Source organism: Lutra lutra, chromosome 7, assembly GCF_902655055.1.
Source record: "Lutra lutra chromosome 7, mLutLut1.2, whole genome shotgun sequence".
In the NCBI taxonomy this organism is placed as follows: domain Eukaryota; kingdom Metazoa; phylum Chordata; class Mammalia; order Carnivora; family Mustelidae; genus Lutra; species Lutra lutra.
Window position 1 is genome coordinate 127,354,104 of NC_062284.1, and position 26,923 is coordinate 127,381,026.

Below are 26,923 nucleotides of genomic sequence, written 5' to 3' on the forward strand. Positions count from 1 at the left end.
ATTTAAGGGGATATGAGTAATAGGAAGTAAGTTTAAGTTTTATACAGTTGATGAAACCTGAAGCACAGCAATCCACATGGCTCTGATTAGTGTCAACCCCCATTTAGTTGATCATGGAAAGAAGAGGGGCAAAACAGGAAAGCACTGTGCTTCTGAACTTGAGAGACACCCCACTACAGGCATTTGGGTTCCTAGACTTCTGTGTGTGTCTGTGTGCGCGTGTGTGTGTGTGTGTGAGAGAGAGAGAGATGGAGAGAGAAAGAGTTAGTTTTGATTCATTGGGTACCTGAGTCCTTTGAGGTATTTGGCTTCCTTAGTCTCATGCAAAGCTCCTTGCCCAAGGAGTATAAGGAACAGATCACAGTAAAGCAGGCATGTATCAGTTCAAATAACTGGTCAGCTTTTTAAATCCCAAAGGAATTTTAGCTTCAGCCAAACATTTGAATTCTTTGAGCAACCCTCTGGGCTGATGCTTCTAAGAGTGGTTCTTCCCCATTAGTAACCACCATGAGGTCTGAACTAGTCCCTTTCCATCTCAGTTTTTGAAGACCACTGCTGAACAAATTAGGGTTTGGGCTGGTGATCTGTAGGATTGGTAAGACACCCCAGACTAAAACTGCCTTGTCTTAAAACAAGAAATAAACAATGAAGGCTATTCTTAGTGGTGAGTAAAAGACAGTAGGAAAAGTTGTAAAATTCAGGTGTGTCAAAAGCATTACATGTGTCTTGCCAGCATGAGACCAGTAAGTACTAAGGAGAGTTATAGCTACAGGTGGAAAATATTAAATTACTATTTTTGTACTTTCTATTGCCCTCAAAAGTTTTGGCAGAGATATGACTATAGGCTGCTGCTCTGGCTGTACAAAAAAAAAAAAAAAAAAAAAAAAAAAAGAAGAAAAAAGAAAAAGAAAAGGAAAAAAAAAGAATTCAGTAGAGAAATTGAATTCTGGATCTTTACTCATAGAGTTGGATTTGAGTGAGCAAATGTTAGTTTTTCAGTGAAATAATTTCTATAAACTGAAATTAAATTGATTTCATGGCTCTGAAGCTAACACATTTGGGTGTCCTCTTTAAAGAATCTTTTGAAATGTCAATTTGTAGTAGGGATATGAGGCTCACAATCATCCTGGAAAAAAAAAGGAAGAAAGAAAAAAGATTTCATTAGAATATTTCCAGTATTTTCAAAATTAATCTTGTACCACCTGCTATTATGGGTGCTTGCTTCCCAAGCGTGGCTGGTATACCCAACTTTGAGTGCTAGTTGGGACTTTTGCCAAAATATACATTTACTTGCCCAGCTTGGGGGAATGAAACTAGCAAATGGATGGCACTTTTAGGCACACACTTTTTGGTAGATGCTAAGTGAAGGAGTTTAAAAGAAAAAGAAAGTTCCATTCCCACAAACCTCTTTCTTGTTAATATCCCAGAGCTGAGTTGCTTGTAACATTTGGGCGGGTGAGGAAAGTGGAGAAATATCTCTGGCATTTAGCTCTAGGTGGGACAAACCACATTAACTCCACACTTTAATTGTAGCACATTTTTCTTTCCTGAGTTTTCAATCCTTTCTACATTACCTTTGACCAGTGACCTCTGCCTGGAATTTCCCTAGGTATCTATAAGAATTAGGAAGACTATACCCTGGAGATAAAAGTAGTCTGTGTTTCTTATCTGTGTGTCATTTGCTTGTACCAACCTGGCCATTCTATGATTAGGGCAGATTGTATTTTTCCAACCTCAAAGAATGTGTTTTACTAATTCCTTTCAAATTCTTCTCACTCAGTGAATGATTCAGAAGGAAAATGCTCAGATTCAGGTGAAGGCAGTCATATCAAATACTTGCCAGACCACAAAAACTTCAGCAGCCTGGGCTTAAGGCTGATTTCAGTCACTTAAAAATCTGGGGTTGAAAATACTATTTGTAGGGAACTTGTAGGAATTCCTCAAATGTCACAATGATAGGGATTGGGTCTGTCACCATTCAGTTGAAAAACCACTCAACAACCAGTCTTCTTTAATGACTTTTTTTCATCACTTTATCATCATTGTTTTGATTCTTAGCCCCTCTGATAATTTCCAGACTCCAGGATTAGAGTTTCTTTCCCTGGAGACATTGAGGATCGGCCCTGATGATCTTCCTTTGGGGAACATGGCTTGCTCTGTATTGCTTTTCTCTTCTTTGTGCTTTGGTCTTCATGCCCTAACTCAGTGGTTCTCAAATGTGAACATGTACCTGAACCACTAGGAGGCTTGCTGAACTATGGATTGCTGAACACAACACCCCCATCACCCCAGAGTTTCTGACTCTAGAGCATTTGGGTTTCTAAATCATTCCCAGTTATGGTTGATGCTGCTGTCCCCGGGCCACACCTGGAGAGCTATGCACTAACTAGCCACCAGTGCCCATTCCCGAACATTCCAACTTTCTTTTGTTTGCTGGTCATATATTTCTTTCTATCCATTTTTCCCCACTCGTTTTCAGATATGATGCTAAATGTACCAAACTTGCTTAAGCCTTACCATCTGATGTAATAACATTCAAAATACATAGTTTTCATTCACATTGTTCATCTGGGCATTCTAGTATTGCAACTAGTTACCTGAGGATAGTTGGACATCTCCAGCTATCACAGGCCAGCTCCCGAATTATGTAACTCAAGCAGACAAGGACAAAGCAAGAGTCACAGTAAAATTCTGTGCTGGGATGCAAGCTTATTTCCATTTTGTGATGGAGTTCTTCAGCCCAGTGATGTTGTTTGTTAATCAACCCAGGCTCCAGCTATCAGCAAAGGTGTTCCCTAAATAAATACTTTGGAAAACAGATGGGTTTATGTTTTCATACAGCGATGCATTTGTCAAAGTATTTTCAAATCAGTTATGCATAAATTGTTTGGGAAAGCTCAAAGTAGATCATCTGAGTTGGTCACCACCAGCAGGAAATGACCCTTGCTAAGGGTAATATAGATGCGAAGGTAGAAGTGTCCCTTGTCAAATTCCAGCAAGGGCAAGCGATGCAGCAGCTGCAGGCAAACCTGTTCACAGTGGCCTGATGGGGGGTGGAGTGGGGTGCATGTCAGTACTTTGAGGATCCTGGCTCTATCCCTACCCATGGGAGAACCTTGCATGTGATCACAGCCACAATTATAATGGGACTTGACAAAGTAATTGAGAGAAGCAGCCACTTTTGCAATGTTCAGGACTTGTTCAATGGATTTTCTTCCCCGTTTTCAGCAGCATTCAGCAGCTTTGGTGACCAGCTATGTTGTTTGGCAGCGGGCTAAAGGGATCACAATTGCACTGAGCAAGGAGCATGCTGAACAGTGATGTTCCAGTTTAGAAGGACAGAGCTGCAAACAAAGGTAGGCTTTTATTTTGGGCAACATCCTTTCAACTGCACACAATCTCATGCCCGACCACATGCCATTCACCACTGCCACGCTCACAGCACCGGGCATATGTCTTCACTCGCTTATGCGTGAATCCTGGGCGGGGGAGGGGTACTCAATACCAGCATCTTGTCTTGAGTTTCCTATTTGTTTAACTCTCTCCAGGTCTCATTTGCCTCTTTGCTTCTTTTTACCCATTTCAGCACCTATCCCCTCCTTCTTTTGGGGCCCATGTTTTATGAAGATGATTATATTTTTGGCAGGTGGTTTGGTTCCCTGAATGTAAAGTTCAGCATTCTCTTTGGACAGGAGAAAACTCATAGTACTGCAGCCTTTGTATATAATGCAGAGTAGGAAGCCCTGCCTGTCCACAGGTCCATAGGGAAAGCAGCTGCCTACAGAGTGTGGCAATACTTCCGCATTGCTGCCCCTGTCAGTTAATAGTTCTAGATATTTGAGTGACTATTTGACCAAAATCTATCTTCCTCACTGGACATGGACCACCGCGAAGACAGCAGCTACCTGTTTTGCTGTTGAGACTATTAGGTCTCAAGTGCCTATCAGAGTGCTTGGCACAGAGCAGCCACACCGTAAAACGTGTAAGGAAGAGAAGAATATACATCTCCGGTATACCAGTTGAATCACGGGAGGTCCTTAGCTGATCTTGAGTCCACATTGGGGATGCTGCTTTCCTTTGGAAAGAATTGTGCAGAAAGTTCTAAGTTTCATTAATGAGTTAGGTTTTTTGTTTGTTGTTTAGGTTTATTTTGAGACCTTCAAATGATGGTTTGTATGTGTCGAGTGGAAGTAGATGAACAATAAGAAGAAATACTAACTATGATGTATTATACACACTTTCTTCTAGTCTAGTAACTTGTTACTGAGATATATAGATTGTCAGAGCTTTATACATTAAGTTTCTCACAACTTTGGAAGTATGGTCTATAGTAGTTTCTCTAGGGTTACCATAATAACTATCACAGACTGGGTGAGATGAAATTTATTGTCTGTTTTGGAGGCTTGCAGTTGAGATCAAGGTGTCGGCAGGGCTGGTTACGTCAGAGGACTGTGAAGGGGAATCTGTTCCATGACTCTCTCCTAGCTTCTGGTGGTTCTTGGCAATCACTGACATCCATTGGCTTGTAGAAGCATCTCCTTGAGCTCTGCCTTCATGTTCACATGGTGTTCTCTTTGTGAAGCTGTGTCTTCTTATAAGGACACCAGTCATTTTGGATTAGGGCCCACCTCACTCCAGGATGACCTCATCTGAACTAATAACATCTGCAACAACCCTACTTCCAAATAAGGTCACTTTCTGAGGTATTTGGGGTTAGGATTTCAACATACAATTTTCAGATGGACAGAATTCAACCATAACATGATCCAGGAAGATGTAGCTATTGAACAAAAGATGCAGCTGCTCAGCCAGAAACTCTGCACCCAGAGCTACCTCTCCATGTTCCCTGTCACCTCCCTTCAGTGGCAGGGTTTCAGCCTTTTCCAACACAGGGTCAGGATTATCTTGGCTCAGCTATTAACTTTGATTTAATGAGCTGAACTTGTCTCAGAGAGCCAGCCAGCAGGTGAGTTGCCAGTTGGCCCCTCTCTGTGTGCCATCTCCAGTGGCAGTTAGGGACATGGTGTGAGACAGTACAAGAAGATTTCTGATGTCTGTAGAAGGCACAAAACCTGCTTTCCTCCTCACTGGTGTTTGCAGGGAAGTCCCCTCTGCTCCCCTCAGTGTGTGAAGAAGGCAAGGAAGCTTCTAGAACAGCATGTAGTGTTGGCTACTCAAAACCCTAACATCGGCTGATGAATACCATTGATCTGTTCTGACAGAAGAGTTCCTATCAAGGGAAAACTAGGGTGATGAAATACACTGGAACCATCTGACACAAATATTTTACTTCACCATAGTAAAGGGGGAAGGTAATGTTTGACTTCTGGCTGAATGTCCATGAGAAAGACCAATATGTAATCTTGTCTTTGGCTTGTTATCAAGAGAACATGTTACATCACTTGCTGGTAGCTTCCAGGTCCTTAAAAAAGTAACTTGTTGAGATACAAGGGCTTCCCAGATTGTAAAATTCAGTCTGTTGTCCCTGTTGATGCTGCCTGGGCTCCAGGGTATAGTAATTGCTTTTGTTTTGGGGTCAATGGGAGAGAAAGAGGGAGAAGAGAGTGAAAGAGGTGGGGGGAGTAGGAAAGAGGAGGAGAGGAGAGAGACATGAGCAAAGTTACAGCAAGGGGCCAGCACTGTGGTAAATGATTTGTCCACAGGGCATTAGTGGCAGAGGTGGAGGTTGAGAATGGATCTCTTGCTGAATGGGGCCAAGTGCTTTTTTAAATTAAAAAAAAAAAATCACTGGGTGAAGAAAGTGAGGAAAGATCAGGGATAAAACTATGTAAGAACCAAAAAAATGCAGGTGGTAAGGATGAGTGACAAGCCTGAGAAAGGATTATACACTATGGCCCTGCATCAGCTCCTGACTACTTGTGACATCCCAGATGAGGCACCTTAGTACAACGGGCCTGTGTTTCCTCACCTGGAAGCGAGGGTACTGGGACAGCTCATTTCTAAGGAAGTTTTATGGTAAACCTTCTATAATGTTGTTGTTTCAAGCCAATCTAGAGTCTGGATTCAGTGTATCTTTACTTAGCTACATCTGTCTCCATAGTCTTTTTTTTTTAATTTTAAAATTTTATTTAAAATCAATTAATTAACATATAGTGTCTTATTAGTTTCAGAGGTAGAGTTCAGTGATTTTCATCAGTTGTATATAACATCCAGTGTTCATTTCATCATGTGCCCTCCTTAATGTCCATCACCCAATTATCCCTTCCCCCCACCCACCTCACCTCCATAAATCCTCAGTTTGTTTCCTAGAGTTAAGAGTCTCTATGGTTTGTCTCCCTCTCTGATTTCATTTTATTTCTCTCCCTTTCTCTATGATCTTCTGTTTCATTTCTTAAATTCCACATGAATGAAATCATATAATTGTCTTTATCTGATTGACTTATTTCACTTAGCATAATACCTATAGTTTCATCCATGTTTTTGCAAATGGTAAGATTTCAATTTTTTATGGCTGAGTAATAGTCCATTGTGTGTGTGTGTGTGTGTGTGTATACACATCTTCTTTATCCATTCATCTGTCGATTGACATCTGGGCTCTTTCCATAGTTTGGCTATTGTGGACGTTGCTACTTCTAACGTTGAGGTGTGGGTGCCCCTTTGGATCACTTTTGGATAAATCCCTAGTAGTGTAATTACTGGGTCATTAGGGTGACTTTCCCACCAGTAGTGTAAGAGGGTTCCCCTTTCTCTACATCCTCACCAACATTTGTTTCCTGACTTGTTAATTTTAACCATTCTGACTAGTGTGAGGCGATATCTTGTTATGGTTTTGATTTGTATTTTCCTGATGCCATGTCTCCATAGTCTTAAAGTTTTATATATTTAGTTTAAGCTTCCATCTGATTGGTTCATGTCCTTTTATATATAATACTTATAATTTTCCTTTATGTCCATGGTTTTAGGGCATCTGTGCCACAAAATATTCCCTGAAACTATTTTATAAGAAGCAAGTGACCAAAATAAAAAAAACCTGCCATTTTCAAAGCTAAACACCTTTTTTTTTTTTAAGATTTTATTTATTTGCCAGAGATAGAGAGAGAGAGTACACACAAGCAGGCAGAAAGGCAGGCAAAGGCAGCGAGAGAAGCAGGCTCCCTGCCAAGCAAGAAGCCCAATGTGGGACTCGATCCCAGGACCCTGGGATCATGACCTGAGCCGAAGGCAGCGGCTTAACCAACTGAGCCACCCAGGCGTCCCAAAGCTAAACCCCTTAAAAAGATAAACCTCAATGGCGAAAAGTGAAATCAAATCCCCTCTACCAAATGGTAACTAAAACAAAAAAAGAATCTGTGTGTTCTAAAGTGGGGTCCTTGTGTTGTTGTTGTTTTTTAAAGATTTATTTATTTTAGATAAGTGTGAGAGAAAGCACCAGTGCACAAGCAGTGGGGAGAGGCAGAAGGAGAGGGAGAGAAGCCAACTCCCCGCTGAGCATAAAGCCCCATGTGGGGCTCCATCTCATGACCCTGAGATCATGACCAGAGCCAAAATCAAGAGTAACTTGAGCTATCCAGATGCTCTTAAAGTGGAGTCTGTAATACATATAAAATCCTGCCTCCAGTTCTTCAAACTAGAATTCTGAGGATGGTTGTACACCAATAATCAAGCATATAAGGGGAGAGGAAGTTCCCATTGAAGATAGGCTTTAATATCTATACTGTGAATTTAAATCCCTAGTGTATGGATTTGTTGATATTTTCAAGTACAGTGAGAACATACTCAGTAACGGTCTAGTTGTGTGAAGTCTGTCTTGAACTTATAGTCAAGGTGGCAGGATTTTACTTCAGGTGAGAACTTTCTTCCACACAGAAGACCCTCACAGAAGTTCTAGTAAGCAGCATCCATAAATGCTCTTGTTTTGGCACAAGTTTGTGATGCTGTGTTGATAGATTATATTGGGAAGGTGGGAGGCCATGATGGGTAGTGGTCAAGAACGCAGGCTTTCCAGATCCCAGTGGTTGTTTTAAAATACTATTTTCACTTCTCATAACCATGTGACTCTGCATGAGCTATTCGATTTTGATTTTCAAAAGCCTCTGTTTTCTTACCTATAACTGGGTGATGGATCTTAATATATATCTTAATTTTCTTTTGTGTGTATTAAATGAGATTATAGATGTAAAGTGGTCAGTAGAGTGGCTTAGGCTAAGTTCTTAGTAAATACTAAGTAATAATTATTATTGCACTTGTCATGATATCCTCCTTCTTGGAGAAACTAACTCGACTACAATAATGGATTCAGAACCTGTGGACTTTTCATCAGTGTGGCTCACTTGGTTCTTAATCTTTGACAAATCACAAAGCTCCAAGTGTACTGGAACCTAACATCACCCTGTAGACCCAGATCTGAAGGGAAAGAAAACACCCTTGAGGTAATGTTTGGGTGTGGTGGTGCCGCCTTCTTCGGAGCACCCAGTCCATTACAAGTCTGAACGATGTGATCCCGGCTCTCGGCACAAACACTGTGCAAGGAGATGTCTGTTTTGTAAGAAGACAGTCCAGACTTGTTTTTCAGGGCCTTCCATAATCCCATACTTTGTAGCTGCTGCAGCAGCAAGAAGTTTTGAAGATGGGGCCTAGATGTTATGAGAAAATGAAAATGAAAAAGAAAAGGTAGTTTGCAACCTCAGGGTAAGTAAATGGAAACTAAACAGGAAAAGATACAGTGAAAACAATGTGAATGAATATAAACATATATCCCTAGGTACAGGGGAATACAGAAAGTTTACCCCCATTTAAAAGGCCACCCCATTTGAATAAATATCTGCTCCTTTCTTGGCTATCTTCAATCAGAGGGCACTCCATGTCTTCTTAAGCATCCCACCCACTTTCTCTAGGAACTAACTTTATAAAGGTGATAATGAGGAGGAAAAACAACAACAACAACAACAAATCTTTATTCAAACCTTGTTTTCCATCTATTGGTTAACATTTCTGAACTTGAGAGGTAAAATAAAGCCAGTATATAAGTGGACATCCTATTAGTACCTACTTCATGAGGTTGTTGTACGGATTCATTGAGATAATCCACAGAACTCCTAGAGCACAGTGTCTGGCACATGACTAACACTAATAAAACCAACTGAGTATCCAATTAGTTGTGTTATGATTGAATGGGACTGTCTGGTTCCAACATTCTAATCCTGAACAATTGACTTTATTTTTCTGTACTTCTATTTCCTACTTTGTAATTAGGGATTCTAAGAGCACCTATTCCATGAAATTGTTGAGAGAATTAGATGAGATGATAAGATACATCTCTTAGAATAGAACCTGGCACATAGTAGGGGTTCATTTCACGTTAGCCATTATTGATGAAACTGTTCTTCTGACCCATCACTACTGGTCACCTGAGCCCTTCCCAGCTTGCTCTCTTCAGGAGAACTCTTTTAGGAAAAAATCTGATTAAAGCCAAGGCAGTAGGCTTACACTTCCAGACCCACTCTCATGTGCCTCCCAGGAATAAGGGTGGATGAAAATGAATTCATTTCCAGGGACAGCTGAGGGAGCAACCTGAAGAGAAGGCCCGAGGGAGAGGTAGATCAGTAGTTTCAGTGTGGTTTAGAAAGAACACGGAGTACTCTGAGGAGGGGCGGCCCAGGATGGTTGCAAGACAATGTGGTTTGGGAGTCTGGTCATGTGGTAGATGTGTGAGTCGCTCTGAACTTGGAGATCTTGCCCTGCCAGGTCCTGCTCACCTTTCATAAGCATGAAATCCACTTAGGTAATGCTTGGTACATACCCTACTGAATCCACAGTTTGTTCTTTACAGGTTTTTGGCAAAAACTGTTGTTTGCTAGTCACACCCAGCCTATTCTATATTTATTCTGAGTGCACAGGACTAATGAGATAATCATACCCTAGGGGCTGAACTGGTTGAAATCTGTAAATCACCTAAAAGTGTGATTACCCATTCATAATCCTTCTTTCCAATATTGTGTAGAGCTCATTAGTACGTATCTTTTTATTATTCTTTTTATGAAAAAAATTGAGGTTTTTTGCCTTGAAAGAACAGTTGGTGCAGGAGACCTAGGTGTTTTGTTGGAGCTATTTGGTTTTATCTCCATGATCAGATCAAGGAATGCACCTCCAAATGTAGGAGACTCTTAGCAGCCAGTTCTGTTCAGCTTTTTGCTTTTAGAGCAAGGACCCTCTGTGAAGGCCTGCAGGCACTGATGAGGCTAGAACACTGCCCAGTGAGGACTTGGCTAAAACTGACTCTTATCTAGGAATGGTTCCTAGAAAGACGTGGGTCCATGCACCATCTCAGGAAGAGGAATTCTGCAGAAAACAAAGTTAATTCTATCACAGGTTCTACAGACAGCCCCATGGCCCTTTGCCTGAAGTATCTTTCTAGACTGGACAGCAACCACAGGAGATTTATAGGTTTGTACTCTGGAAATTGCAGGTGATTGGAGATTAGAGAAATGTTTTTTCAGAAGTTACTTAATTTCATGATTTTTCTAGGCAGAGAGGACATGAGCATTAATGAAATTTTCATGACATTCCCAGTTTAATTGGTTGGTTGACTCATAACACATGGTACTATGATACACCTTCATAGTATATAAAGTGGTTCTGTAAATTTCTTTGACTTTTCCAAATTATTATTAGTACTACTACTACTTCTTCTCCATCTCCTCCTTCTCCCTCCCCTCACCTCTTTCCCCCTCCACCTTCTCCTTCTTTTTTGGTTCTGCCTAATACCAAATAAAATTGCTTGAAGTCATGTCTCCAAACTGTTATGTAGAGTGGGGCAGGGCAATGGGATGTGTCTGTGCATGTGACCCCATAATCCTTCCTGTAGTGTAGTGTAGCTAAAAGAGCCTTATTAAAGAAGTAGCAGATTAAGATTCTCCTTCTGTCACTGGCACCAATCTGTATGCTATGATTAGTGGGCCACTTCTCTAAATCTCAGAACACAGGGGTGTAGACCACATAACCTCTGGATTAGAATTCAGCTGTCTGTGCACTGCAGCAAACCATGGCTCCAGCCTTGAAAGGACTCCTATGCATGGCCTGTTTGGCTAAGCAGTCAAGGGGGTTGAGAAGCAAGACAGTGAGGAGGGGGACTTTCTAACAGGGTAAAAAAGGAGGGAAGCTGGGGTATGGAGGCAAAGTTTGTCCTTTGCTTTCTGAATGTCCTAATGTCCCCATGCTAAGGAGCAGGGATGATCCTGAAGAAACTCTCTCTCTCTCCTACTCTACCCCATCTCAACTCCTCCAGGAAAGAGAGTATGAACCCTCCATAATTATTTATTTGATTCACTTTCAAAAGGCATTTCTCTAAGGGGCTTTTATGCCAAGGGACCAAAAACATTTAGACAGTCTGAGTCTACATTTTTTATTTGTGTCCTGTCTATTAGGCATGTAGATAAAGAGTATAGTTTTCTAAACTTCCAAACTCTGGATGTTTCTAAAAACTTGGAGTAGTGTAAGCTAAATATATGGGTAATAACTTAAAATTTCACTTTTGACCACTTAGGTTTAATGATATAAGTTTTTTAGATCCAGCCTTTATTCTGTGATATAAGAGTATAACAAGTCTTTGGTGACTTAGAAAAAATCTTCTCCCATAACACTGTAGCTTCAAGTATCTTAATGAGATTTAGAGTTTCTACCTTAATATAATCTAACTGCTGGATGAAGTGTGATGATCTCCATCAGAGGCAGGCAGAAGGCAACTTCATTTTCCACTCCCTTAATCCTCCTTCATTTCCCTCTAGGGAGCCTTCTTAGGTAAAGGACCTTAACTGCTCTAGGTCAGCTGTTTCCCACGTGCTGTGGACCACATGCAGTACTTAGAGAACATTTATGCATCCTTGTCTCTGCTATTAGAGGAAGTTCAATTTGCTCTCAATACAGCTTGCTTTTCTTTAATATTTGATTTATTTGAGAGAGCAAGAGAGAGAACAAGTGTTGGGGGATGGGGAGAGAGAGAGAAGCAGACTCCCCACTGAGCAGGACGCCTGATGTGCACATCAATCCCAGGACCCGGAGATCATGACGTCAGCTGGAGGCAGATGCTTAACTGACTGAGCCAATCAGGTGACCCTCAATACAGCTTTTAAAATCACATACTATAGGCAGCCTCAGGCAGCTTCTTGTCTGGAGACTTTTTTCAGGTATATGTATTACATTAGATCCTGTACCCCCAAAGCTCTAAAGGGAAACAGGCCAATCCCCCCACGTGCTTCTCTTGACATGTCTTTCATTTGGCCCCAATGAGGAGGAAGTACTCTCCAACTTCTCTATTAATAAATAGAGTGGGGAGTTACGTGGAGAGGGAAAGGTACAGTATCCTAACAAATCCTTCCAAAGAAATAGTTTCTCTTCTTGTCTCTAACCACAATCCTTTTATCCCCTTGAGGAGAGTGTTGGACTAGTTGGACTACTATAAGGTTAGTTTTTGTCCATCCTCTTTGCAAGTGCTGTACAGATGGCCTGACATCTTAAGGTGGGCATAGATATATAGATAGATAGATAGTAATGTATTATATGTAATATATTATATATGTATGTATATATGTAATATATAATCTATAATGGTTTAATTTCTATATATATATAATCTATATATATAATCTATTGGTTTAATTTCATTTATAATGATTACATTAATTGTATGTATATTAATATAACATATAACAATATATTATTATATAGGTCTATAAGCTCCTTTAAGGTAGAGGCTTTTGTTGTGTATATTTATACTCCTTAAAATACCTTGGTCAGAGCCCCATGTAGAAGGTGCTTGATGTATGTGTGATGAGTAAATAAGTGAATCACTGATTGTCTGCTCTCCTGAAGAATGACCAGTTTCTGTTAAGCTGTGCACACTTTCAAGTTACCCTCCTGCATTCTGCTTCTCATGTAAGTACTGTTATTAAACTTCTAAATACTTAACAGAAGGCTGTTTTTTGGCAGTGAATGAACTCCTTTTGTCTTCTGTCCCGTGAATATCCTAACTACTTTGTCACTTTGATCTAGGGGGCATTTCATCCTCAGAAATGCAAAGGAGTTGGCAACTGCACAAAATGTGTCCTATTTCCTATTGCCGTAAAATCCACTGCTCTTGAGCCTTTGCCCGCCCCCTTTCATGACAATGTGTAAGCCACTAAATTGCAGTTACTGGCTGTGGCCATGGCCATCAAAAAATCGTGAATGCCATGTAGATTTGAGGCTTGCTCCACTAAAGAGCCCACAATGGCTTTACTGTAACTGGGTTAACTAGAACTTGGCAAGAGCTATCCAAGGAGGGTGATACCAAGCACCCTCCCCCCTTCCAGGATGCTGGCCTGATCTTCTTGTATTTGTGCAACTGGCCCATCCAGAGACCCACGAAAGCTGGGAGGAGGGCCCTGGTGAGGGCAAATCTCTCTGGGTCAGGTTGCCCTTTTGCAGCTCCCTTTCACACAGCTTCTCTTCCTGCAATGTGAAGTAGGTTAGAGGATAGCTTGTTTTCTTTTGCTATTTCAAATACAGCATTTAGGGTCATGCTCTGAATAATTTGCGCTTGTTAGAAATGACTGTCGTCCTCTTGAAGCAATAACAAAGGACTACATTTAAATTAAATTCAGCCAAGCAAGAGCCTCTCCACAAAATCAATGGAGCCAAGCATTTTTCAAAGAGTTATTTTGAATTTTTTTTTATCTGTAATATTCTAGGGCATAAATCAGCAAAGATATCCCAGAATCTAAAAAGAGATACTTCATAAGTCTTTAAAAGTATTTGGTAATATTTGGGGTGGGAATGAAAAAGTAAGATAAAGTATCAGATACACTCATCTTTAATATCACCTCTTTTAAGGTTTGGCAGACTTTATTCTTCCTTATTTTCTAGTATAAAATTTCAAATATGGATTTTTGGAAAGATACCTTCATTTATTTATTAAATATGTAAAAACCTTAATTGATCAAAGCCATGTCAGATATAGTTTGGAGATATCAGTTTGCGTATATGTTTTCCTACACACGTACAACACTGTGGTCTTCTTAGCAAATGTGGCATCAACGGTGACCAGCCTCAGGGGCTGGGTAGAGACTCGCTGTGTCAGTACACAGACACATACATTTTTTTAAGGCTTTATTTATTTATTGAGCAGTTTTAGGTTCACAGCAAAACTGGGAAGAAAGTACGAAGACTTCCCATATATCCCCACTCTCACATGTGCATAGCCTCCCTCGTGGTCAACACCCCCCACCCCATTATAGGAACCTATCTAGGTTTAAAATACTCTCTTTTCATGGTGTCTGTAGGAAAACCCACTTGAGTACTCAAGAATCCAGTCTGTACTTAAATATATCACAGCTGGTCTAAAGTTCTTTGAGACCGAAAACTCCATTCTTTTCTCATGCTGGACAGAGAAATAAGTACCTGGAGCTGCCAAACTTCATATTTTTAAAGTCAAGAAACAAAGTTCCATCAGTTATTTCAATAATTTGCCTTATGGTTGTTCTGTTCAATTAGGGATTAATCCTAATAAACCCAATGAGCAGCTTAATTATTAATAAACTCTGAAACATTAAACTCCTCATATACATTCACCTTGTCTGTATGATAGGCAATATCATTATCATATGGAAACATGTACATCTCTGCTATGTTTCTGCTTTCAAAACAGAGAGTAGGTTTTTAAATTTTTGTCAGTGTTTGTAAATGTTTGTTTAAATTTGTTGTAAATGTTGTAAATGTTTGTTTAACTCTAAACAAAGTTATTTTACCTGATTTTTGCCTCACCAAGAGCAAGCTATCTTTTTTCTATGTTTGCTGTGATTTTTTGCAGAATTCTTTCTGCGTAGTTCTTTGCAGTGGCATCACATAAACCCACAATACTCTCCTCCTTGGATATTCACTTACTGGTCACAAAGGCAATGCAACGTACATCCGGTCAGACTATCCCTTTTCCCCTTACTGCCTTCCCATGCCTCTCCTAGCTACTTTGACCTTAAGGAGTCTTGCTCAAGGTCAAGAGCAATATCTCTAGCAATTTACACAATACTTTTTCAGTCTCTGAAGCACGTGAGAGGAAAGATTCCTTTTCATGACTGAAGATGATATACACTATTATTATTTCCTCTCAGTTCAAACATCACATTCTTCTTGAATCCTTTCTTCCTGCCAAGGTCAATTACCTTCTCCCAATACCAGCTTCACCTCTGGGGCTTTCTTCTGTCTTTGGTAAAGTGTCTACTACCAATACTTTTCAGACCTTGGTATCATTAGAGTCAGCAAGGTTAACTTTCTGAAGCCCATCTTCCAAAATATAGCTATCATGAATTCATCCTTAGAAATTCTGATTGACTCAGTTCATTTCAGATGGCACTTGAAAACCATTTCACGAACATGATTCCGAAGTGGTCACATTTTGACAAACGGTCCAATTGCTTTCTCTGTGGCAATGCTACCTTTGTTACATCGGTATGACTTAACACTTTCTGGTTGTCTCAACAAAACAATGAAGGGAGAGGGGAGAGTGGACATGGGAAAGTAACCAAAAGGCAAATACTTTTATTTTCTGACAAACATTTGGTTGCTAGAGAAGTACCCCATCTCTTCATCTTTCAGAAGATGAGTAAATTTTTCCTTTTTTACTTAGAAGACACACTGGTGATAAGATAAAGTATATTAGCTCATCTAGAACATGATCTGTCTCCATTCCCCATCCTTTTATTTATTATTTTTATTTTTTTAAAAGATTCTATTTCTTTGTCATTTGTAAGAGAGAGAGAGCAGAAGCAGGCATTGTGGCAGGCAGAGGCAGAGAGAGAAGCAGGCTCCCCGCTGAGCAAGGAGCCCGATGTGGGACTCGATCCCACGACCCTGGGATCATGACCTGAGCCGAAGGCAGCAGCTTAACCGACTGAGCCACCCAGGTGTCCCATCCCCATCCTTTTAATAGTCTATCCAGTGTGACTCTAGCATGATCAGAGAAATTATGATCTGTGGACCCATGTGCATGCTATTTGCTGCAAAAATACCTCAATCCTAACCTCAAAGTATCCTGCCTTTGATTGATGAGACTATTATTGAATTATTACTTTGACATTTGTTGGCATCCTGAATTTAGGAATAACTTCTCTTTTGAATACTATGAAATTTATTGAATGAAATACTATTTTTTGCATATTCAAATGTCCAAAATTAATCCAATGTAGTAATTAAAATATAGCCATCACTTCTGTGTCATGGTAGTAGAAGTTCAATAACCATCTCCTTAGATAATGCTGAATTTGCAGGGCAAATGTTATAAACTTTGGAAAAGGATCAGTAATTGAGCTTATCTAGGGAGTTCTTGAGTTTAAAATGGTAATCCCATCTGATTTTCTGCCTATGCTTGTAGGTGTAGGTTGTATTTGAGAAGGGAGTTTTGAGTTCAGGAGTCAGCCTGGCAGCCAGACCAGGATGGTTAAGGACCAGGAAAATGGACTCATCTCTGAAGTCCCAGTCTCTAAAGTCTTATCCACTCTGGTGAGTGGATGGAGAGGTGGGGAGGTGACATTTTAAAACTATTCTAGGGGCACCTGGGTGGCTCAGTGGGTTAAAGCCTCTGCTTTCAGCTCAGGTCATGATCCTGGGATCCTGGGATTGAGCCCCGCATCGGGCTCTCTGCTCAGCGGGGGGGCCTGCTTCCTCCTCTCTCTCTGCCTGCCTCTCTGCCTATCTCTGTCTGTGAAATGAATAAATAAAATCTTAAAAAAAAATAAAACTATTCTAAAACAGTTGAGGAAGAAGTCCAGACAAGCAGGGAACATGCTATTTATAGAACTTAACAATTCAGCAGCTGGTCGGTGTCAAAGTGGTCCAGCAAGACATGATCTTGGCAACAGGTGTCAGGCACCAGTTGAATGATGAGATTTGTTTAGCATGACTGCAGCCTTGAATTGGCTAGAAAATTAAGGATGGATGCAATATTTATAAGTATTGCCTGTAGGATCTGAGAATCGTATCTTTCTTTGGCCTCCGTATAATCTCTAGACAAATAGCAAATTAGTGTCTTTACTTACTCAATAAATTTTAAACCCTTTTCCAAGCATGGTAATGTAAGATTAATAAATTCTACAAAAGTAAGGTTAACATTTCTGCTATATATATCACTTTGCACTCAAGACTGAAATGGGCGTTAAATCAGTACAACTTTGAACTTACCCTAAATTTCTTTATACCGTTAGCATTTAGTATCAGTTATATATTTTCTTGGTGAATCTTTGAACTTTCATATTATCCCTTCCACCACAGTTTTAGAATATCAAGTCATGAAGAGACAAACTAGTTTTTTAGGATACAAAAGAGCTTGTATTAGGGTATAAGAGAAAAGCTCATGAACCAAATATAGGATATAAAGCAACAGTAGGACTAACTAGAAGGTTAAATTAGTGCTGAGTTATATGAGTTATTGAAATAAGAGTTCATTCATTCATTCATTCATTTCCCTCTTTTAAGATAGGGGAAGCTGGGGCACCTGGATTGCTCAGTCAGCTAAGCATCTGCCTTCAGCTCAGGTCATGATTTCGGGGTCCTGGGATCAAGCCCCATGTTGAGCTCCTTGCTCAGTGGGGAGCCTACTTCTCCCTCCCCTGCCTTCTTGTGTTCTCTCTATCCCACTCTCTCTCTCTGTGTCAAATAAATAAATAAAATCATTAGAAATATATAGGGCAAGCTCCAGGTGTGCAAGTGCCTTTTTCTTTTTTTGTTTTATTGCTGCTGTTCACTGTTATATCCATATAATGCAAACAATGTCTAGCATCTGGTAGGTACCCATTAATTATTTGCTAAATGATTAATTGAAAATGATCCAAATGCTAGTAAAGAATTATCTGGAAGTAGTGTATAAGAGAAAAGCTCATGAACCAAATATAGGATATAAAGCAACAGTAGGACTAACTAGAAGGCTAAATTAGTGCTGAGTTATATGAGTTATTGAAATAAGAGGATAGGAAAAAGGAAGTTAAGGAAAGCAGCTCATTGAAATTTTCAATAATCCAGAATTCTCAGCTATAAAATACATGTGTTAAGACTAACCCATTTTGCAGGATTAAAACTGGAGAATCACTTCTTCAAAGTAAGTACTTTAGTGGGGAGGAGTCAAGATGGCGGAGAAGTAGCAGGCTGAGACTACTTCAAGTAGCAGGAGATCAGCTAGATAGCTTATCTAAACATTGCAAACACCTACAAATCCAACGGGAGATCGAAGAGAAGAAGAACAGCAATTCTAGAAACAGAAAATCAACCACTTTCTGAAAGGTGGGACTGGTGGAGAAGTGAATCCAAGCCACGGGAAGATACACCGTGGGGGGAGGGGCCGGCTCCCGGCAAGCGGCGAAGCAACGGAGCACAAAATCAGGACTTTTAAAAGTCTTTTCAGCTGAGGGACATCGCTCCAGAGGCTAAACCGGGGTGAAGCCCATGCAGGGTCAGCATGGCCTCAGGTCCGGCAGGGTCACAGAAGGATCGGGGTGGCTGAGTGTCGCAGAGCTTACAGGTATTAGAACGGGGAAGCCGGCTACACAGAGCTGAGGAGTGAACTCACAAGCTCAGGGTTACCTTGAACCGGTCGCAGGCTCGGCGAGCTCAGAGCTTTGCTGGAGGCCAGGCAGACGGGAGTAAATGGGCGCTGTTCTCTGAGGGCACACTGAGGAGTGGGGCCCTGAGCTCTCGGCTTCTCCGGGCCAGAGACCAGGAGGCCGCCATTTTCATTCCCGCCCTCCAGAACTCTACGGAAAGCGCTCAGGGAACAAAAGCTCCCGAAAGCAAACCTGAGCGGATTACTCAGCCCGGCCCCTGGTAAGGGCAGTGCAATTCCGCCTGGGGCAAAGACACTTGAGAATCACTACAACAGGCCCCTCCCCCAGAAGATCAACAAGAAATCCAGCCAGGACCAAGTTCACCTACCAAGAAATGCAGTTTCAATACCAAGGAGAGCAGCGGAATTCCAGAGGAGGAGAAAGCAAAGCATGGAACTCATGGCTTTCTCCCCATGATTCTTTAGTCTTGCAGTTAGTTTAATTTTTTTTTCTTTTTCAATTGTTTTTTCTCTCTTCTTCTGCTAAATTTTTTTTAACTTTTACCCTTTTCTTTTTTAACGTTTTTATCTAATTTATCTAGTTATATATTAACTAGTTTATCTATCTATCTATCTATATATTTTCTTTTTTATATTTTTTCCTTATTCATTTTCTTTTTTGTTGCTTCTTTTTTATTTTTTCTTTCTGAACCTCTTTTTATCCCCTTTCTCCCCCCTCACGATTTGGGATCCCTTCTGATTTGGTTAAAGCGTATTTTCCTGGGGTCTTTGCCGCCCTTTTAGTATTTTACTTGCTCCTTCATATACTCTTATCTGGACAAAATGACAAGGCGGAAAAATTCACCACAAAAAAGAGAACAAGAGGCAGTACCAAAGGCTAGGGACCTAATCAGTACAGACATTGGTAATATGTCAAATCTAGAGTTCAGAATCACGATTCTCAAGGTTCTAGCCGGGCTCGAAAAAGGAATGGAAGATATTAGAGAAACCCTCTCGGGAGATATAAAAACCCTTTCTGGAGAAATAAAAGAACTAAAATCTAACCAAGTTGAAATCAAAAAAGCTATTAATGAGGTGCAATAAAAAATGGAGGCTCTCACTGCTAGGATAAATGAGGCAGAAGAAAGAATTAGCGATATAGAAGACCAAATGACAGAGAATAAAGAAGCTGAGCAAAAGAGGGACAAACAGCTACTGGACCACGAGGGGAGAATTCGAGAGATAAGTGACACCATAAAATGAAACAACATTAGAATAATTGGGATTCCAGAAGAAGAAGAAAGAGAGAGGGGAGCAGAAGGTATATTGGAGAGAATTATTGGAGAGAATTTCCCCAATATGGCAAAGGGAACAAGCATCAAAATCCAGGAGGTGCAGAGAACTCCCCTCAAAATCAATAAGAATAGGTCCACACCCCGTCACCTAATAGTAAAATTTACAAGTCTTAGTGACAAAGAGAAGATCCTGAAAGCAGCCCGGGAAAAGAAGTCTGTAACGTACAATGGTAAAAATATTAGATTGGCAGCAGACTTATCCACAGAGACCTGGCAGGCCAGAAAGAGCTGGCATGATATATTCAGAGCACTAAACGAGAAAGACATGCAGCCAAGAATACTATATCCAGCTAGGCTATATTGAAAATAGAAGGAGAGATTAAAAGCTTCCAGGACAAACAAAAACTGAAAGAATTTGCAAACACCAAACCAGCTCTACAGGAAATATTGAAAGGGGTCTTCTAAGCAAAGAGAGACCCTAAAAGTAGTAGATCAGAAAGGAACAGAGACAATATACAGTAACAGTCACCTTACAGGCAATACAATGGCACTAAATTCATATCTCTCAATAGATACCCTGAATGTTAATGGGCTAAATGCCCCAATCAAAAGACACAGGGTATCAGAATGGATAAAAAAACAAAACCCATCTATATGTTGCCTAAAAGAAACTCATTTTAAACCCGAAGACACCTCCAGATTTAAAGTGAGAGGGTGGAAAAGAATTTACCATGCTAATGGACATCAGAAGAAAGCAGGAGTGGCAATCCTTAGATCAATTCAATTTTAAGCCAAAGACTATAATAAGAGATGAGGAAGGACACTATATCATACTCAAAGGATCTGTCCAACAAGAAGATCTAACAATTTTTAATATCTATGCCCCTAACATGGGAGCAGCCAACTGTATAAACCAATTAATAACAAAATCAAAGAAACACATCAACAATAATACAATAATAGTAGGGGACTTTAACACTCCCCTCACTAAAATGGACAGATCATCCAAGCAAAAGATCAACAAGGAAATCAAGGCCTTAAATGACACACTGGACCAGATGGACATCACAGATATATTCAGAACATTTCATCCCAAAGCACAGAATACACATTCTTCTCTATTGCACATGGAACATTTTCCAGAATAGATCACATCCTGGGTCCTAAATCAGGTCTCAACCGGTATCAAAAAATTGGGATCATTCCCTGCATATTTTCAGACCACAATGCTCTGAAGCTAAAACTCAATCACAAGAGGAAATTTGGAAAGAACCCAAATACATGGAGACTAAAAAGCATCCTTCTAAAGAATGAATGGTCAACCAGGAATTAAGAAGAATTGAAAGAAGTCATGGAAACAAATGATAATGAAAACACAATGGTCCAAAATCTGTGGGACACAACAAAGGCAGTCCTGAGAGGAAAATACATAGCGGTACAAGCCTTTCTCAAGAAACAAGAAAGGTCTCAGGTACACAACCTAACCCTACACCTAAAGGAGCTGGAGAAAGAACAAGAAAGAAACCCTAAACCCAGCAGGAGAAGAGAAATCATAAAGATCAGAGCAGAAATCAATGAAATAGAAACTAAAAAAACAACCAATAAAAGAAATCAAGGAATCTAGGAGCTGATTCTTTGAAAGAATTAATAAGATTGATAAAACCCTGGCCAGACTTATCAAAAAGAAAAGAGAAAGGACCCAAATCAATAAAATAATGAATGAAAGAGGAGAGATCACAACGAACACCAAAGAAATACAGACAATTATAAGAACATACTATGAGCAACACTAAGACAACAAATTTGACAATCTGGAAGAAATGGATGCATTCCTAGAGATATATAAACTACCACAACTGACCCAGGAAGAAATAGAAAACCTGAACAGACCCATAACCAGTAAGGAGATTGAAACAGTCATCAAAAATCTCCAAACAAACAAAAGCCCAGGGCCAGATGGCTTCCCGGGGGAATTCTACCTAACATTTAAAGAACTAATTCCTATTCTCTTGAAACTGTTCCAAAAAATAGAAATGGAAGGAAAACTTCCAAACTCATTTTATGAGGCCAGCATCACCTTGATCCCAAAACCAGACAAGGATCCCATCAAAAAAGAGAACTACAGACCAATATCCTTGATGAACACAAATGCGAAAATTCTCACCAAAATCCTAGCCAATAGGATTCAACAGTACATTAAAAGGATTATTCACCACGACCAAGTGGGATTATTCCAGGGCTGCAAGGTTGATTCAACATCTACAAATCAATCAATGTGGTACAACACATCAATAAAAGAAAGAACAAGAACCATATGATACTCTCAATAGATGCTGAGAAAGCATTTGACAAAGTGCAGCATCCCTTTCTGATTAAAACTCTTCAAAGTATAGGGATAGAGGGCACATACCTCAATATTATCAAAGCCATCTATGAAAAACCCACTGCAAATACCATCCTCAATGGAGAAAAACTGAAAGCTTTTCCGCTAAGGTCAGGAACATGGCAGGGATGTCCATTATCACCACTGCTATTCAACATAGTACCAGAAGTCCTAGTCTCAGCAATCAGACAACAAAAGGAAATTAAAGGCATCCAAATCAGCAAAGAAGAAGTCAAACTCTCACTCTTCACAGATATATGATACTATATGTGGAAAACCCAAAAGACTCCACTCCAAAACTGCTAGAACTTGTACAGGAATTCAGTAAAGTGTCAGGATATAAAATCAATGCACAGAAATCAGTTGCATTTCTCTACAACCAACAACAAGACAGAAGAAAGAGAAATTAATCCCATTTACAATTGTACCCAAAACTATAAGATACCTAGGAATAAACCTAACCAAAGAGACTAAGAATCTATATTCAGAAAACTATAAAGTACTCATGAAAGAAATTGAGGAAGACACAAAGAAATGGAAAAATGTTCCATGCTCCTGGATTGGAAGAATAAATATTGTGAAAATGTCTATGCTACCTAAAGCAATCTTCACATTTAATGCAATTCCTATCAAAGTACCATCCATTTTTTTCAAAGAAATGGAACAAATAATCCTAAAATTTATATGGAACTAGAAAAGACTCGAATAGCCAAAGGAATATTGAAAAAGAAAGCCAAAGTTGGTGGCATCACAATTCTGGATGTCAAGCTCTATTACAAAGCTGTCATCATCAAGACAGCATGGTACTGGCACAAAAACAGACACATAGATCAATGGAACAGAATAGAGAGCCCAGAAATAGATCCTCAACTCTATGGTCAACTAATCTTTGACAAAGCAGGAAAGAATGTCCAATGGAACAAAGACAGCCTCTTCAATAAATGGTGTTGGGAAAATTGGACCATTTCCTTACACCACACATGAAAATAGACTCAACATGGATGAAGGACCTCAATGTGAGAAAGGAATCCATCAAAATCCTTGAGGAGAACACAGGCAGCAACCTCTTCGACCTCAGCCGCAGCAACATCTTCCTAGGAACATCGCCAAAGGCAAGGGAAGCAAGGGCAAAAATGAACTATTGGGATTTTATCAAGATCAAAAGCTTTTGCACAGCAAAAGAAACAGTTAACAAAACCAAAAGACAACTGACAGAATGGGAGAAGATATTTGCAAATGACATATCAGATAAAGGGCTAGTGTCCAAAATCTATAAAGAACTTAGCAAACTCAACACCCAAAGAACAAATAATCCAATCAAGAAATGGGCAGAGGACATGAACAGACATTTTGCAAAGAAGACATTCAGATGGCCAACAGACACATGAAAAAGTGCTCCATATCACTCGGCATCAAGGAAATACAAATCAAAACCACAATGAGATATCACCTCACACCAGTCAGAATGGCTAAAATTAACAAATCAGGAAATGACAGATGCTGGGGAGGATGCGGAGAAAGGGGAACCCTCCTACACTGTTGGTGGGAATGCAAGCTGGTGCAACCACTCTGGAAAAGAGCATGGAGGTTCCTCAAAATGTTGATAATAGAACTACCCTATGACCCAGCAATTGCACTGCTGGGTATTTACCCTAAAGATACAAACGTATTGACCCGAAGTGGCACGTGCACCTGAATGTTTATAGCAACAATGTCTACAATAGCCAAACTATGGAAAGAACCTAGATGTCCATCAACACATGAATGGATAAAGAAGATGTGGTATATATACACAATGGAATACTATGCAGCCATCAAAAGAAATGAAATCTTGCCATTTGCAACGACGTGGATGGAAATAGAGGGTATCATGCTTAGGGAAATAAGTAAATCAGAGAAAGACAACTATCATATGATCTCCCTGATATGAGGGAGAGGAGATGCAACATGGGGGCTTAAGGGGGTAGGAGAAGAATAAATGAAACAAGATGGGATTGGGAGGGAGACAAACCATAAGTGACTCTTAATCTCACAAAACAAACTGAAAGTTGCTGGGGGGAGGGGGGTTGGGAGAAGGGGGGTGGGGTTATGGACATTGAGGAGGGCATGTGCTATGGTGAGTGCTGTGAAGTGTGTAAACCTGGCAATTCACAGACCTGTACTCCTGGGGATAAAAATATATGTTTATTAAAAAATTTTTAAAAAAGTAAGTACTTTATAAATTCAAAATTCCTTTGTAAAGATTGTAAGACCTGAAATCCAAAAATCTGATGGAGAAGATAGTTTGAAAGTTAGAGTATCACCCAAAAATATATAGATGGTACTAAAAGCTAAATAGATAAAGAAATTTAAGAGAAGTTCCAAGTTGTAATGGTTTAATGGCCATTCCATTCTTTTTTAAAAAAATATTTTATTTATTTATTTGAGTGAGAGAGACAAAGCAACAGAGAGCTGGAGCAGGGAGGACAGGGAGACGCAGGCTCCCCACTGGGCAGGGAGACTGCCCTGGGGCTCGAACCCAATACCTTGGGATCATAACCCAAGCTGAAGGCAGATCCCTCACAGACAGAGCCACCCAGGTGCCCCTGGCCATTCCATTCTTAAGTATAAGTGATATATATAGCAGAAAATGTTCAGTCTTATTTTACAGAATTAATAAATCTTACCATTACCTAGATTGGATAAAGGCTCTAAAATTTATTGAGTCAGTGGAGAAACTAATTTGCTATTTATCTAGAGATCTTTCGGAAGCCAAAGAAAAGTCCAGCGTTTTTTTTTTTTTTTTAATTTTTTGATTTAGAAATTATAATTCTGTCTATTTTCCTCAAAATATTATGAAATCAACACTATCATATTAAGGAGGTTTCTTATATAAACAGTTCCAGCACATTGAATGTTATAAATGAATGATGTCTACTGCTAGATTTTATCCTTTGTATGTTATAGAATTTTATTAATTTTCAATTAAAGACATTCACTTAAAACTTACCACAATGTATTTGAACCCATGCATAATTTCAATAATTAAAGAAAACCTCAAGAAAGGATATGACAATTTCTCTTTTCACTTTCCCCTTGTCTCACAGTTATTTTGATTTAGTCTGTAGTCATGAGCACTTCATGAAAAACCTACTGTATTGTGAATAAAGTTGAGCTTCACATAGTGTCCTACAGTTAACACTCTCTGGTTTATTGAAAGCTTGGTATCAACAGGATTCTACCTGAGAATATCTAGTTCCTACCACCATGCTATTCTCTGTTGAAAAGTAGACGGAATCATAAACCTGAGCTTTTATGGTTCATTCTTTTTTTTTTTTTAAAGATTTTATTTATTTGACAGAGATCACAAGTAGGCACAGAGAGTAGAGAGAGAGAGAGAGAGAGAGGAGGAAGCAGGCTCCCTGCCAAGCAGAGATCCTGATGCGGGACTTGATCCCAGAACTCTGAGATCATGACCTGAGCTGAAGGCAGAGGCTTAACCCACTGAGCCACCCAGGCGCCCTATGGTTATTCTTCAGAATTATAATCAGAGTCAGTGCTTCCCAAGCATCAGAGTAGGAATCAGTTCTGGTCAATGGTCAAGTGAAAAACAGAAGGACAAGGCAATGAGTTTTCATGAAGCCTTTTTTCCCCCAAATTAAAGAAATCCTCTTTATGTAAAGGTGATATTGCTCTTATTATTTGGCATAGACCATTTTTTCATTATAATTATAATGATAATAGATAGTTTTTTAATTTTAATAGATTTTTTAAAAAATGTTCTTACTTGGCTACCTAAAATATCAATGACACTGTTTCCTTCATTAAACCTTAAAAATATATATATGTATATATTTATAAAAAGTATAACAATCCCATGTGTATTCTACAATTCATAAGTCATGGTCAATTCTATTTTGTCTGACTATATCATTGCTCATCTACCTCTTTTCTTTTTTCTTTTCCTTTTTCTTTCTTTCCTTCTTTCATTTTTTTAAGCCAATCAATCTTATATTTTCATCCATAAATATTTCAGCATTTAATTATAATAAAATAAATATGAATTCCTTAAATGTATCTTGAAATTTTAGTGATTGTAAAATCCCAAATAGAATTGAAATAGATTCCAGAGAGGGTATTTAATTCCCTCAAATACTGGTGAGAATATGGATCTCAGAAAAGGGAAACACATTCACACTGGTAATTGGTGGAACTAGTATTTCAGCTTTGGAATTTTGATTCTAAGACCAACAATTATTCATGATAATGCATAAAGAAAAATACAGAGGACTCCTACTTCCTATCATGTACAAAAATTAATTCAAAATGGATCAGAGACCTAAATGTAAACACTCAAACTGTGGAAGTTGTAGAAAACAGAGATGTAAATCTTCATGACCTTGGAATAGACAGTAATTTCTTAGGTCTGACACCAAAAGTATCAACAATCAAGGAATTAATTAATGAAATGAACTTCATTAAAATTAAAGACTTTTGTGCATCAAAGGACACTATCAAGTAAGTGAAAAGGTGACCCACAGAATGGGAGAAATATTTACAAATCATATATCTGATAAGGGTCTAGTATCCAAAATATAAAAATAATGATTACAACTCAGCAATAAAAAGACAAATAACTTGATTAAAATGGGCAAAGGATTTGAATAGATATTTCTCCAAAGAAGATCTAGAAATGGCCAATAAATACATAAAAAGTTATTGAACATTATCAGCCACCAGAGTAAT

At 39.4% G+C, this 26,923-nt stretch overlaps 1 protein-coding gene across 1 annotated transcript in view; it reads left to right on the top strand.

Moving 5' to 3' along the window:
- DIO2 (iodothyronine deiodinase 2) overlaps positions 1-26,923 on the top strand; it is a 224,022-nt gene that overhangs the window by 36,006 nt on the left and 161,093 nt on the right. Inside the window, 1 exon segment of the mRNA XM_047735554.1 lies at positions 3,229-3,356. The gene's annotated coding sequence lies outside the window, so the exon portion shown is untranslated.